Genomic DNA, 16,615 nt, shown 5'->3' on the forward strand with positions numbered 1-16,615 from the left:
CGGTTAAAATGGTTAGTCCGGTTCGGTTAATACGGTTTTTCGTTTAATACGATTGTAATACTTCGGTAAATATGGTTTCGTATAAAAATACGGTTCGGTTTCGGTAACCATATAAATTTGGTTCGGTTTCAGTATTAACCAAATTAACCAAAGTTGACGCGATTTTTTATGGGCATATATTTGATTTTTGTACTTTTTTATAACCAAACCGATTGTGTTACAGGAGAAACAAATGATAAATAACGAAAGTGCAGCCAAAATAAAAAAATTGAAGCATTATTAGGAACTTGAACCCTCTACATGTCACAAATATATGCATACAAGCATGTACTTACTAGTTACCACCACGTCAGAGTAGCTTCTTTGTAAATTGCACACGCTATACATATATAAAAGAGGTCAACGTGAATTTGGTATGGGCATAAAGCAAAATTCTTTGTTGTGATTGGCTATTCGGTTTTATTCGGTTAACCATGGTTTACTCGATTTTTTACAGAATTAACTGACGTATAAATGGTTAGCACTGTTGCTAACTGAAACCTAACCATAAAACCATAAAAACTGAAATTCGGTTTCGATTAGGTTTTTTCCGATTCGGTTTCGGTTCGGTTATGTGCAGTCAAACCAACGGGGCAACATAAACGGACCCGAAACGTCCACACGGTACGAAAGTGTGTCCGGAATCAATCCACGTCCTGACCCATAGCGAGTGAGCTGTCTGAACCGTGGCCCAATATGCGGTACGTTTGCGTCGCGCAGAAGCTGCGCGATCGCACCGCGCGACCACTCGCTTCTCTCACGGGCCCGTCTAGGAGCGCCCCTGTCTCGATGCGTCTTCTCAGTTGGCATGACTTTAAGCACAACAACTGTTGGGAACTGCAAACGCCGGAGTGGCAACCGCGTCGATCGACATGCGAACCGTCGGAATGAAGCGCGAACTCCTAAACCGTCACGGAAGAACAACCGTAGCCCTGTTCGATATCTACGCCGACATTCATCCCCGCTCAATAAGACTCCTATGTTTCCGCATTCGGATCTCCAACCAGATGGCGCCATTCATCTCTACGACTAATGACGCCATGAGCAACCTCTCTTTGCCGTCGGATTCCGATAGCGAGGGGAAGTCGTGGGGATGGCGGCATTGGTGGGATAGAACTGCCACGCCCACGAGCTCTTCTGAAGAGGTGACGAGCAGGAAACGTCTCCGTGAGGATAACGAGGCGGGGCCTTCTAATAATAAGTAGGTTAGTTCAAAAATTAGTTTGAACGTCTTTTTTCGCAGTTTCTATGTTTAAATTGTTTCAACATGTTGCACTACTTTCAAAATCTTGTTTCTATATGTCTGAAACTAAGATGTGAAACTATAACAATAGAGCACATGCCGGCCTCGCCGTATAAAATGCATCGAGCCGTTGGGGCTGCCCCCACACAAACGGACAAGCTTGGCTTAGCGACCATTTCGATGTCCATGGGCCTACGCAAACAGACACAACCGATCGATTTTCGCGTTCGATTTACGTCGCTCCATTCAAGATGCTCTTGAAACACATAATTAAGATTTTTTGATTTATATACTAGTAGTAGAATAGAAAAAATATAGGAATAGGAAGAATATATGATTTGGATGTCATGCTTATTTAAAACATGAGGTGTGTTTAATTGTAGTAGGAGTAAAATTATTTTCTATTTGGTATGATCTGATTTTTTTCTATAGAATACAAGATTTTTGTAGGATTAATTTCTATAGGATATGTTCCTATGAATAAAACATCTATGTAATTTTTATTTATATGGTCTAAATTCTACACAATTTTTATGTAAATCTTTATAGCGATTAAAAAATTCAAAGCACTTTTTAATACAACTAAAATGGATGTATCTACAACTAAATGTGTCTTGATCCATCTATATTAGCATCAAGTAATATGAATCGGAGGGGGTAGTATCTTTACAAAAGGATGTCACAACAAATTTATTTAAGTTCAAATGTATATACACTCTTTACTATATAATATTTATACATCCGAATTTAGATAAATCTTCGATGTCTTTTTATAGTACTCCCTCTATCCAAATTAAGTTGCTCAATATTTTTCTAGATATGGATGTATCTACACGCTAACAATATGTCTCGATACAACTGTGTTTAGACAAATTCGAGCAGCTTATTTTGAGTCCAAAAAAAACCTGAGATCACATCAATGAACACCAAAGCCAACCGGATCCCATGAGATCCGCTGGACAAGCAACTCCACGGTTCCTCCACCAATACTAGATGCACCATTGGAGCGAGGATAGTGCAGGGATGACCTTATTCTGACTCTAGGATATATCGTCGCCACCTCACCATTTCGAAGAAGATACCCAAAACCTAAAACAAAAATGAGAACCCTCCCGCTAGGGAGAACCGAGGTCCGCCACACCTCCAAGGCCTAAAAGATAGATCGACAGCAGCACCGAGGAGGGGATGGAAGCCTTAGCTGCCTGGGATTGCCTTCTTTTATCCAAGCCATCTATAGTGATTATTGTTTCCGTGAAAAGCGACGTTCCTGTCGATAACGAGCCGTCTATGGTGACTTCGTCAATCTCAAAACTCGCTGGAATGGTTTTTTTGAACTAGTCTCTTAGAAGTGCTTATATGCGTAGGGTGTGCGTATGTGTGTTTATGGGGTTAATGTATTATTTGTGAGTGTTTGCGCTTAGTCGGTTTTTTTTTTTGGATTTAGTTTTTTGGAGATGGTCATATACGTAAGATGTAATGTGAATGTCTGCGTCTACACTGTGTTTTAGAAAAATACTCAGAAAGTCAAACCCCAAGCACGCTCCTGTTACTGAGGTTTATAAATAAGCGATTTGCTAGTTCTCGCGTAAAGAAGTTAGCTAACTTTGTGTTGGTGGTTTTGTCGCTAGACCTAGATAGAACTGTGAAGATTCTCTCAAAAAAAAAAAAAAAACTGTGCAGATTGGATTGTTGGTGTTAATTTCCGTTTTAACAGCAGCCCCTCGGTGGTGGGCCTTATGTGTGTCAACGTGTGAGGCTGTTTTGTCTTTTTGGTTTTCTTTTGGGCTTCTTTTCTTGTTTTGTGCTTCTTTAAAAAAAAAATCAACCCGACTAGGATTGCTTTTGTTTTTGGTGTGCAGTTTGCACATGTACGGATAATTTCATATATTTATGTAAGTGCAAACTCATGGATTTTTTTGCGTTTTATTCTCTGCTAAAAGACTAAATGTAATTGCACATGTATGGCATTTTGAGAACCAACTGAGGTTGGGTGGTTAGGAGGGTGAGAGTTCAAACTTCAGGTTTGATATTTGTGTGTCTCGTAAAGGAGAAATATTCATTTACTAGGAAGCGATGTTCATGTCGACAGTGAGGCATCTGTGGTGACTTCGTCAATTTCAAGATTCAGTACACCGGCTCAGTCTTTCGAAGGTGCTCATAGAGGTAGGGTGTACGTGTGTGCGTTTATAAGGGTGAGTGTATGCGCATGTATATTAACGTCTACCTTGTACTATGTTTCTAAAGAAAGCCATAGCATTTTCTAAATAAAGGTTAGAAACATAGATGTTTCCTAAATATGGGCTGCCTGATTTTGAACTCGTGAGGTATTTTTCCCGTGGACCTTCAAACTCAATAATGTCAACAAAATGGCCCATGTATAAACAGAACAAGGGCAACAGATTCAATCGGTTAGCTCAATTTTCGAAGGTGCTCATAGGAGTAGGGTGTGTGCGCGCATTCATAGGGGTGAGTGTATGCGCGTGTATATGAGCGTTTACGTTGTATTGTGCTTCTAAAAAAGCCATATCATTTTCTAAATAAAGGTTAGAAGCATAGATGTTTTCTAAATAGGTAAATCCTATACACCGATCAGGTCGGTGTGTACGGCATGCGGCACAGCCCTGGTCAGGTATAGGGCCCGGCCCATTTTGGCCTTTTTCCTTCTTTTCCGTTTTTTGTTTATTCTTTCTCTTTTCTTTTTTGTTTCTTGTTCCTGTTTTTGTTTCATTTTTTCCTTTTCTTTTTTTCTCAAATTCGTAAAACGTACAAATTTAAAAAATGTTCAAACTTTAAAATTGTTCAAACTAACTAAAAAATGTTCAAACTTAAAAATGTTCAAATCTAAAAAATATTCAAAGTTAAAAAATTGTTCGTATTTGGAAAATGTTCATATCAAAAAATGTTCAAATTTACAATATGTTTATTGTTCGAAAAAAGTTCAATTTTTTGAAAAATGTTCTATCTAAAAAAAGTATTCAAATTTGAAAAATGTTAAATTCTAAAAAAAAATTATTTTTTTTGTTAAAAAGTCATAAAAATTAAAACTTTTAGATTTTAAAATAAATGAATTTAAAAATATTTATACTTTTTAATAACGAAAATATGTAAATAGCAAAGTAAAGGAGAATAAGAAAAACAAAAACGAACTTACCTGATGGGTTGGATTGCGGCCCACTATAGAACCGCCGGGTCGGGAGGGGGGGGGGGGGCACCCCAACCGCACCGACCCGGTCGGTGTATAGCACCTCCCTTCTAAATATGGGCTGCCTGATTTTGAACTCGTGAGGTATCTTTCCCGTGGCCCTTTCAAACTCAATAATGTCAAAAAGAAAAAAAGACCCACGCAAACGAGGCTGACCTAAGTTAACCGCGAATTAAGCAAATTCTCGGCTAACCTAGCGCTAGGCGGGTCCTTTAACTAATAATCATGTAAGATCAAGAATAAAAAAACAGATGAAATGAAAAAACTTCGATCGTCGCCGAGGCGGATCGTTTTCATTGTTTCTGTACAACCTGATCGACCGGTTAACACAAATGCACTGAGCCGTCAGACAGGCAGCCGTTGCGGCCGCCGGACGGCGGCGCGGCAGAGCGGGCAGGTGGGGTGCGCGCGCAGCCACTCGTCGACGCAGCCGGCGTGGAACAGGTGCCCGCACGCCGGCAGCCGCCGCACCTTCTCCCCCAGGAGGATCAGCCCCAGGCAGATGGCGCACTGCGCCCATCCATCCCCGGCCAGCACGTCCCGCTTGAACGCGAACGCCGCCGGCAGCGCCGCTATCGCTGCTGCGTCCATCCCCATTCCGCCGCCGCCCACGACGCCGGACGCGGCGGGACGCGGAGGTCGCCGGCAGCAGAGTACGGCGCGGATGAAGTTGCTGCCGGTGGGGGTGAAGAGGCAGCCGAGCAATATGACGGCGGCGGCTGCCGCGGCGACCCGCCACCCGAGGATCAGGTAGGCGAAGGGCAAAATGACGGTGGTGGCGAGCAGCTGGCTGAACGCGTTCTCAACGCATACTAAGCGGCGGCGCGCCTGCGGCGGGTTGGTAGCAGTGCTATCCATGGACCATGGACGTGCGCGGGGTGGAATGGAGTTCTCGCGTGTATGTGACGCGGCGGCGGCGACGATGGTCAGTCTTTTTCTAAGGGGAACGATGGATCGTATATGGATCCCACCAGATAGGGGACGTGGATATATGCCGCACACTGTGCCGAAACTTGTGCTAATATCGTGATTTTCGGATAAAGGTGTGGATACCTTTAATTTGTTACAAAAATCCAAGGAAAACTAAAACACATATAGAATATGTGTCAATCATGTTACAAAAATTCAAATCGAAAAATTGTCTGCTTTCGAAGTCGTATCCAAATCCACCACATATTCACAGTCTGATATAATCCGTACTTGAATCCACATCCGACCATTATTCGCCCCAATCTGATTGCAAAAAAATATGGTAAAGAATACAGAAATAGCAATATCCGATCTAACCCTATTCATCTATCATATCCCACGCTTGACTCTTCTCGGAAAAGGTTTTGTTCCCATGGATCTGTGGATCCTGGCATTGATAGCGATTGATCGAATTACTACTCTGGTTTGAGAAGCTGACCCGATCTGTTCACGTTCCTAATTGCAGAGCCATATATGCGGATTATGCTAGTGATGCGGATTCTAGGAAGTTAACTTCTGCATACCTATGAGGCTATGAGTTATGCATGGCGACACTGTCATGGCAATTAAGATTACAAAAAATATGTTCCATTGTCAACCATAGATGACGAAAACATAGCAGCCGTTTATATTTGCAAGGAAGTATTACAGATGAATAACTTTTTGCACGAGCCGGACATGAAGAACGAGAAGTACAATCTATTTTGTGATAGTGAGAGTGTTATACATTCCAAATTATGCAAAATAATAATAGCACCTGGAATACAAAATAAATAATGTTTCACGATACTAAATGTACTGTATTGATTTGGTATATTTGGATGTTTATAATTCTTATATGTGTACCATCGACGAGTGATAGTGAGAGTGCTATAACTTTTTGCGAGGAAGTGGAATGCATGAATAATTTTTTGCACAACCTGGACATGAAGAACGACACGTACAATCTATTTTGTGATAGTGAGAGTGCTATAAATCTTGCCAATAATCCAAGTTATGGAAAATAATAATAGCACCTGCAATTCTATATAAATATTATTTCACGATAAATTATACTGTATTGATTTGGTATTTTTGGATGCTATATTTTTTTATAGGTGTACCGTCCATGAGTGATACAATGAAAAATTATAAATCCCTCAAAAAAATTACAAATTAGAAAAGTACCAACCACGAATAACCTGATGATTCAAGGTTACAAATACAAGTTACAATGTTTTCCGCATGATCAGTGAAACCCTAACGAGTAGTATTAACAAGATGGTTAGCAGTCGAGCGCACGCGCATTCTTGTCAAGGTTTAACGAATGTCCACAAGGGAAACCAACGAGAAACTTCGATCCTGGCCAACGCAAAGCAAAACAACATCAGTGCACTGATTCGTCAGATAGGCGGCCGGGCTGCGGCGCGGACGGCGGCGCGGCAGAGCGGGCAGGTTGCGTGCGCGCGCAGCCACTCGTCGACGCAGCCGGCGTGAAAAAGGTGCCCGCACGCCGGCAGCCGCCGCACCGTCTCGCCCTCGCAGGCAGATGGCGCACTGTGCCCACCCCTCCCCGCACTAGTAGAAAAAGAGGCTTCCGTCCACCCCCATTAGTCCCGGAAATATTCGAACCGCGACTAAAGGGGGCTTTAGTCGCGGTTCGGGAGGCGACCCGCGACTAATGCTCCATCCGCGATGAGAGGGTACCCTTTAGTCGCGGTTGGTAACACCAACCGGGACTAAAGCGGCTACGGAGGGATGCGGCCGGAGGAAAAACCTTTAGTCGCGGTTGGGGTCCCCAACCGCGACTAAAGCGGCACTTCTAGTCGCGGTTAGCGTCCCCAACCGCGACTAAAGGTTTTTCCGAGTTTTTTTACTCCCACGCACCCTGCACCCACCCCCCCGTGGATCGCCTTTTTTGGTTTGTAAAATACAAAAGAAAATGATAGAAAATTCAAAAAAAAAATTGTTTTCAGATTCTTGTATGTTATGCAACCTACTATTCGGAGAAATTAAGAAATTCGAATTTCCACTTTTTTTGCAAAAAAAGTTTAGAAAATTGTAAAACCGCAATAACTTTTGCATACGACGTCGGAAAAAAACGTATAATATATTAAAAAAATCCTGGGAAAAAGTTACATCCAATTTCACCGGGGTTTACCCGGTTAGCCAATTTTTAGATTCTCAAAATTCCAAATGGAAATACAAAAGCAGGAAGTAGTTTTTTCTGTAAATTATGGATTTTATATTTTTTTAATTTTTTAAAACCTAAAATTATGCATAAAGATTACTATCATTTTTACCCAATTTTTAGATTTTCAAATTTTTAGATTTTAGGTTTGGCAAAAAAAATATTTAATTAATTAATAAAATTAAAAATAATACAAATTAAAAAGTTAATGTTTATTTATTTATTCAATATTATTATTACATCATTACTTTTGTTTATTAAAAGAATTATTTGAAATTCAAACAATAAAGAAATGTGACATCGAGAAACATGTTAATATGATTGATATGATACTACTATCATATACATGCGCGCGAAGCACTTGGATGCGGAACGAAATGGAACTTGGAAGTTAAGCGTGCTAGAGGTGGAGTAGTGGGAGGATGGGTGACCGAGCGGGAAGTTTGACCACGAGTAAGTAATTTGACTAGAGATAAGTGTAGTTAGAGATAGAGACTAAGCTATGCAAATAACTGAAATGAGAGAAATTCTGAAAAAAAAAAACGGAGTGAAAAAAAATTAGAAATCCAAATGAATTTAAAAAATTTAACGAAATAGCCTTTAGTCCCGGTTGGGGACACCAACCGCGACTAAAGGTCCTTCGCCCGGGCGCACGGTAGCCACCCACGTGGACGGGCCTTTAGTCGCGGTTCGTAAGCAACCGCGACTAAAGGGGGGGCCTTTAGTCGCGCTTAATTAGTCGCGGTTGCGCAACCGCGACTAATGGCAGTTGCGAACCGCGACTAAAGGCCATTTTTCTACCAGTGCCGGCGAGCACGTCCCGCTTGAACGCGAACGCGGGCGGCAGCGCCTCGATGGCGGCCGCGTCCATCCCGCCGCCGCCGACGACGACGACGCCGGACGCGGCGGGAAGCGGGCGTCGCCGGCGGAATGATAGGATGCTGAGGAGATCGCCTCCGGCAGGGGTGAAGAGGTAGCTGAGGAATATGATGACGCCAGCCGCGGCGGTACCCCACTCTCCGAAGAGCATGTAGGAGACGGGCAGCAAAATGGCCGAGGCGATCAGGTGGTTGGTCCCGTCGAGCGTGCATGCACGGCGGCGCGCCTCCGCTGGGTAGGTGGCACTACTGTCCATGGACGTGCGCGCCGGATGCGATCGATCGAGCCCGAGTATGTAGGGCGGCGGCGGCGGCAGCGGCAGGTGGTGTTTTTTTCAGAGAATGGCAAACGGTGTAATAAATGGATGATGTCGTAATAGGATACCTTCAGGTACGGGCCGGGCTTATAGGGCGCAGATTGGGCCGAAACTTGCGCTAACTTAGCGATATTGGATAAAGGTGTCCACATCCACGTTGCTACTATCCATGCCCAGTTTTCACCCTCAAAAGGAAAATCCATGCCCATTTCCTTTTTCAAGTGAACTTAACGGACAGTATGTACATCAAACATCGGAGTAACAGAGAATCAATTTTTAGGGTTTGTACGAAAATAACATCTATTGCGCCAATTGTAACTCATACACTAAATCTACGAATTGACCTATTCATGACAAATATCACACTTCACGCCGCACGAATAGACCCCACCACCGCTCCTGTATCTCGATTCGTCGCCGCACCAGTAGCCACCAAGGAGCTCACGTTCGACGCCGCCCGACAAGTTGCCCTCCTCAACGGCAAGTGCAAGCGGCAGGGGCAGCACGTCGTCGTGACCGGATCTGCTGCTCCCGGTGTGAGGGCGACCAAGGCGAAGGCCGCCAAGGTTCCCGCTAGCAAGCCACAGAAGAAGCCGGTGGCGATGAAGCTAGTCGGCAAGATGGCGTCCTTGACAACTCTAACGGCGTCGATGGGCGAGGCGTCCGCCTTAGCTACGGAATATGATGTTATGCGAAAATATGTTGTTATGCGGTCCACCTTTACGGTGTCTGATCTACGGGACGTTTTTCAACCTGCAAACAATGCTTTAGGTGCCCTCCATAAGCATATTTAGAGTTTGCGGTTTGAAGGGCCTGCTAGAGTTGCTCTGAGGAGAATGACGCCGCGTTGAAGAGCCGGTAGGCGACGGCTAACAGAGAGACGGAGGCGATGAAGTGGATGACGCAGCCGTATGCGCCGCATGGGAGATAAATTCTTGGCCTCCGGTCGGCGGCATTATTGTTGTCCATGGACGTGCGCGTCCGGTGCGTGGACTACATGTAGGTGTAGTGGGGTGGCGGCGGATGGCGTGCGTATAGATGGACGATGGAGCATTACCAAAGACAATATTTTGTTCCCTTCAATGGAGCAGAAATTTCTGCTCATTTCTGCTCGATCGTTAGCTATTGGCGTAAAGCTATCCAGGTCAAATGTGTAACCATTTTTACGGGATTGCATATCTCGATCCAGAATATAGAGGTGGAGCCAAATGAAAATAGTTTTTTAAAAGGGGAATAAGTAGGGATTATATTCAACTGGTACCATTAGAGGTACTCAGGATGTTCAGTGAACCATACGTGGCGCTCAAAAGGCTGCATAATCTGAGTTCCTAGTAACTAGATGGACATCACCATTGGTATCCCTACTTTCGAACTTAAATTTTGCTTCTACAAACTCCTTCGACATCTTGTCAATCTTAAAAAGAGTAGCTTTACAACTACACAGCTCTCTGTCTTCATCATCTTAATTACATCCAAACAACAGTCGATACCTCCAATGATAAGCCAAGGTCTTCTGCTGAAGCTTTAATATCGCCTCCAAGGTAGCAGGATAAGATAAGCCCATAAGGGCATCTCCAACCGAGCGCCCATCACGCGCCCGCGCGTCCGGATGGGTCCAACCGGACAAAAACTTAGCCCAGCGCGCGGACCCATCCCTAAAACGGATGGCCGCGGCGTCCGGGACGACCCAAACCCGGCCCAAATCTGGACGAGTTTGCGTGGCCGCGGACGCCGAAGGCTGGTCGCTCGCGTCCTCCCCTTGTCCGCCCCTGGCCCGCCTGTCTGTCTCCCAAAACACAAACACTCCACTCCAGTACCAAAACCTAGAGATGGCCGACGAAGCGACTGCCGCCGCCACCATCGGAGACGAGGCAGAGCTCGCGGCCGCTCCTCCCGTGGAGGCGGCTCCTCAACTGGACGCTCCGGTGGTCGTGGAGCCCGGGCCACCGACGAAGAAGGCGAGGCCCGAGCTCACCGCGGAGCAGAGGGCGAGCGAGACCAAGAAGCGGGGGGGAGGGACAAAAGAGAAGTACACTTGCAACTACCTTGACTTCTGTGAAGCCATGGGATTTGGTAGTGGCCGTGCTCATGGTTTTCAGATACACTCTACGGATCAATTCACTCATGGGGACATTGCTTTCTGCTATCCTCCGGAGCCTACAACTGCCCCTCCAACCATCTCCGGGATGTATTACTCTTATTTGGTGCTTGCCAAGATATTCTGTGAGAGTCTCATCAGCAAGTCAGGAGATACAAGTGAATGCCGAGCCTACCATCTTAACCTCATGCACTACTGCCGTCCTGAAAACATTAGGACGATTGATTACTGTGACTTTCTCTACTGTGAGCTAAGGCGCTCTGTTCGCAACCGTATGACTCCAAACTATGCTCAGTATGTTCAGCGGCTCATCAATACGGTTGTGCCGGCTCCCAACAACAAGAAAGATCAAGCGAGTCGGGATGGAGCTGTTCAAGATTCCTCGGCGGGGAAATAAGCCGGAAGTCCCATCTATGATGCCTTCGAGCGCCGGTCCAAGGAAAGGCATGACCACTGCGGCCTAGCTCCAGCTATTCTATGCGCCCCAAGCGGGGTGCCTCTCGCTTCTTGGCTAGCCTATGGTAGATGTGCAGGAATACCAATGATGTTGCTCATCAAATCCTTGCCCTGAACCAAGAGACTAGGAGGCACCAAAATGAGTTCATGGCTCCAAGAAACCACCCTATTCCTCCACCTGGACCTGAGATGGAGCCTGTGGTTGCACCAACTTTGGAGATGCCTCCCATTGATGATGAAATGCTCCAGAACTTTGATCTCTCCCTGTTTGCTCATGGTGGTGCTCCTCCCTCCTAGGACTAGATATACTCATGCTCCTAAGGCTGCTGGAAATGGATATGATGATGGAGAGTATGAAGATTATAAAGAAGATGATGATGAGGATGGTGATGAGGACTCTCCACCCTCTGGGACGCAGTTCTATTGATGGGAGCGCTAGCATCCCTACTCTTTTTTTCGCCTTTTTGGTGTTCCAATGCCAAAGGGGGAGAAGAGAGTAGAGTCTAGGATCACGGGGTTCCTTGGGTGTTGCACAAGCCATGCTTGATACTTTACTTTACTTGGCTTGTGCTATTTGCTTGCTTTCAATTGCAGAACCATTTGCTACTTTGAATAATTCGTGTATGGACAAGTTATTGTATGCTTAATCTCTATGTTAGGATTATTCACTTTGGCTCATAGGAGCATTTGCTCTCGTTATGTGAATCAACATTTTGACCTGTCAAAAAATTCTAAAATAAATTTTCCCATATACATCTACACATTTTATGTTCGTACACAAGTTTAAAAAAAAAACTACAAAATTATGTGGCTCCTGCAAAAAAGACAAATTTTGATGCTATAACACGACTACGTACAGGACATTTTTTTTTGTCTTTTTTGTACATGCTACATAAAATGTTGTTTCTCCATGAAAACTTGTGCACTAACATAGAATGTCACGATGTACACCAAAAAATTTATGTCAGAATTTTTTAACATTTTTAAAATTATTTTTTAATTATTTTATATAATGAGAGCATATGCTCCTATGAGCCAAAACGCCACCTCCGCTTTATTCTTATATCTTGATATATACTATCCATACCATGCTTGTTTCCTAAAGATACTAGGGGAGCTTCTCAAATTCTACAAATGGCGCACTTTGCATTCAAACGCAAACTCTCCAACTGCACACATTATGGGGGGGGGGGGGGACTGTCTTAATATCTTATATGCAATCAAGGTTTGAGCTTATCATAATATTTATATGTGACTCCAGCTCGGTTTGTCATTGTATACTAAAAATGGGGAGATTGTAAGGGTATTTTACCCTTATCCATTATTTTGGTAACAATGACATCGTTGCTAGAGTAATTGGTGTAATACATGTCTATGAGATTATTTCCAGGTATTAGCCAAATAGTTATTATGGTGTATCAATGGAACAATAAGGTGAAGGGAGACCCCCTCATTTGGACAGAAATGAAGAAGGGTTGTTCAGCCTCAGGCCAGCCTGAGGTCCGGCTAGACCGGCCGTGGCACCGGCTGACCCGGCACCGACCAGCCCCTGGACTGGTGCCAACCGGGCACCATCAAGGGAGTTTCCACCTTCACCCGGAGCTGGCCCGGCGCATGGCCCGGTTTGGACCGGCCTGGTCCGGCCACACGACCGCCCGAGCCGTCCTGAGGACCGGCTACCCCGGCGCGCACCGGCTCCTGCTCCGGTGACAACCGGGGGCAGGTACTGTAAGGCCAAGTCCCGCCCCTGTCACGGCCCGGCGCCCGGCCCGGTTTGGACCGAGTGGTACGGCCTACGGTCCGGTTGGACCGGCCTCTGCGCCGGATGGTGTAATAACCCAGAACATAGGAACAACGAAGGTAGATTTAGAAATGGGTTGTGCATTTCATCGCAAAACGGGTGAAATTTTCGCGCCTTATTGCAACTAAACCTAAGAGGGATCGAGGTTCTCTCTCATTTTGCAATTAGGGTTAGGCAATGTGAGTTAGGGAAATTTCGACATGATCTCTTTTGTATCTTATCAGTTTGGGGAATGATTTCATTTGACAAGTATTAATACATTGAACAATAAGCATTACACAATTTAAATATGGAATTCACAATTCAAACACAACTTATGAATTCAAATGACTTTGAATTTCAAATTGAATATTAAATACAATATTTAATCAAGAATATAAACATTACATAAGACAAAAGCTCATAAACAAAACTTGAGCTTTATTGATACACAACACAAATTACAAAGTCTTTACAATATTCTTGATACAAGAATTGAGGAATAATCAACAGAAATGAAAAAGGAAAATTACAAGATTTTCCTAAACTAAAAACTAGACTAATGCTTGAAGAACATCTTCTGATCATATTCACCTTCAAACCTGCAAAACAAATAACAAGTACTAGCCAGAATGTAAGTGTTAGAAGTTCAGTTTGAATAGATAGCACAACATCACAGAAGTTTAGTTTGGACAGTGAACACTGTCATTGCACACTTGTGCTTGTCCAAATCCTCGGACAGGCACAAGATAGGCACGAGCGAGACCAAAAGCGAGCGACCACGGGGCTCAAGTTTCAGCATATGAGGGCTAGTGCTGATCAAGCAACAACAAGGCCATGCAACAGCTGAGTCACAAAGCAAGCCAAGCATGTGTGTCATGGCCAGAGTAGAAGTAGAGATGATATAAAAGGATTACAAACCCTAGAACCAGTGCACAGTCGACCAGATAAGATTCACCAGGTAAGGGTGAAGTTAGAGCAACACATAGTTCATCCGAGTTCTTGCTCAAGAACAGCACAAACACACACAAAACCTCGGCCATCGTAAATCATGGTGACCTAGGAGATCAACCAAGACTGGAGGTGAAGGGCTTTGCACAAACCACAAGTCTGCAACAACAAAATATTTCATTCTAGGAGCTGGAACAAGCTATACCAAGTTCCTGGACAGATCCAATGGATCTGATCCATAAATTATGCATGACATAGTCATGGGACTGAGCAGATGCTCAAATGGGTAGATCATCACTTGGTTTTCACCAAGGATTACTTGCCGATCCGGAAGCCACTAAAAATGGAAATCATACGGATACGAGATCTTGTGCACGAAGCTAGCAATCATGCACAGATGCACACACTAGCAAGATATTATGCACAGATAAGCACAAGTAGATGTGTTGCAATGATTAGCAGCTAATACAGACTATATAGTAAATCCTAAGCATGTAACCATCAGTAAACCCTAGATTTCATCAGGCAAGCATATTGGCATTCATATCTAGTATGATCCCCAAATATGCAAGAAAAGTTGAGTAGCCACAAGATCCAATCAAATAGGTGAGCAACCAATCGGTAGCAAGGACTACGAGGTCACATCACACTTAGCACCATTTAAAATAAAGCCAACTATAGCACATCATCATCCAGAAATGGATTCAGATTCATTTGCTTGCTAAACAATCATGAATAGCAAATTCATATGCAAGCAAGTCATTTAAATCATCACTGCATAAGCAATTCATCATGAATCAGTTTATTCAAGCATGAATATGTAACAAATTCATACAATTTATTGACAGTAGCACACTGTAGGGCAACACAGCACCAATCACTGCATCATAGCCACTGGATCTAGTCCAGTAAGCTAGAGCAAGCAATAGCACATGTATGCAGTAGCATAGTGATGCTTGAGCATCAGCATCACCAAGAAAAATGAATCACTTAGTCACAGAAGTAATCAGTAAGCAATCACTGATATTTAATTGATCAAATGGATCAATTGAATCAAGTCAAGCCACACAAATAAGCTAGCCAACAAGCAATGGTAGATCCAATGGATCAATAGCTTACACAGGAAGCACAGAAGCACCTCACAGGCACCACTGGCAATCACAAGTGTCACTGATGCACAGCAGCACACCTAGACAAGCAAGTATGGATTTCCAGTAAGAATAACAAGCCATAAGCATGAACAGCATAGCATAGCAAGCTTGTAAGCAAGTACAGGGTAGCATAGCAATATCAGAGCATGCTAGGAGCAGCAGACAAGCAACAAATGGCAGGTATAGCAAGCAAAGCAACAGCCGACGCACCGTAAATTGGTAGATTGGCCATAATTTGTAGAAAATGGAAGCACAGGTAGCTTAGGCAGCAATTGCAGGGCTCTATATGATCATAGGATCATCAGAGAGCAGTAGAACAAGAGGAGGAAGAAGCACAGTAGCTTGGGAGGAGCACAGTCATGGAAAGGAGAAGGAGGAGAAGCAGCACACACTTACATGCGCCTGGTGGCAGAAGCTATGGCATGGTGAGGCAGTGCTCGCGCGGCCATAGCAGCTGCAAAACCCCGGGTAGACGCCGGCGTTACGCCGACGAGCACGAACACCACCACAGCAGCACGGCACGGAGACGACGGCACTGGCATGCGCAAGCGGCACCGCACCGGGTCGGTCTCGGGAGCGCGCACGTCGACCGGCGAGGGCGAGGGATCGCCGGAGACCACCAAATCGCCCAAGGCGATTCTCCACGAGATCCAGAGTGGAGGCGATACGCCAGGAGAGGAAGAGATGGGGGAAACCACGCGGACAGATCGATAGATCGTCTCGCGGCGGTCCCGATTTGGTAGGTGGCTAGGACAGGGGAGCATGGAGATGGCCGGAGAGCGGCGGCGGCCATGGCGGCGACGCCATCGCCACGGGCGTCCCGAGAGGATTAGGGTTAGGGATGAGCGAGTGAGAGAGACGAGCGAGTGAGTGAGGTGGGCCGCTTCGGCGCCACCGACCCGATAAGGGACACGCCTTAGTGGGCTGTCCCATGGGCCTTAGTTAAGTGGGCTGGCCCAATAGGGGACAGGGGTAATTTAGTCTTTTTACTTTAGAAAAAGACCAGGATTTCACCAATTTTTAGTAAATAAAATACAACTCTAAAAATCCCTTAAAAATTGGATTAGTGAATGAAAAATAAATCTTAACCAGAATAAAATATGAAATAGAATTTAAGAAACAAATTCAAAATTATGAATTTGAAGAATTTAAATAATAACTTGGAATTTTAAACTATTATTTCCTTGTATTTAAAATTCAAGGAAAAATCTCAAATAAGTTCAAATACTTATTTTCAAACATTTCAAAATAAAATTCTATTATTCCAAGTCATTTCTATTGAGAAAAGTATTTTTCAAAGAAAAATACTCTATTCCCTATTTATTCCAAAAATATAGACTCAACTCTATTATTTCAAATCA

This window comes from Lolium rigidum, chromosome 4 (genome assembly GCF_022539505.1).
Source record: "Lolium rigidum isolate FL_2022 chromosome 4, APGP_CSIRO_Lrig_0.1, whole genome shotgun sequence".
Taxonomy (NCBI): Eukaryota; Viridiplantae; Streptophyta; class Magnoliopsida; order Poales; family Poaceae; genus Lolium; species Lolium rigidum.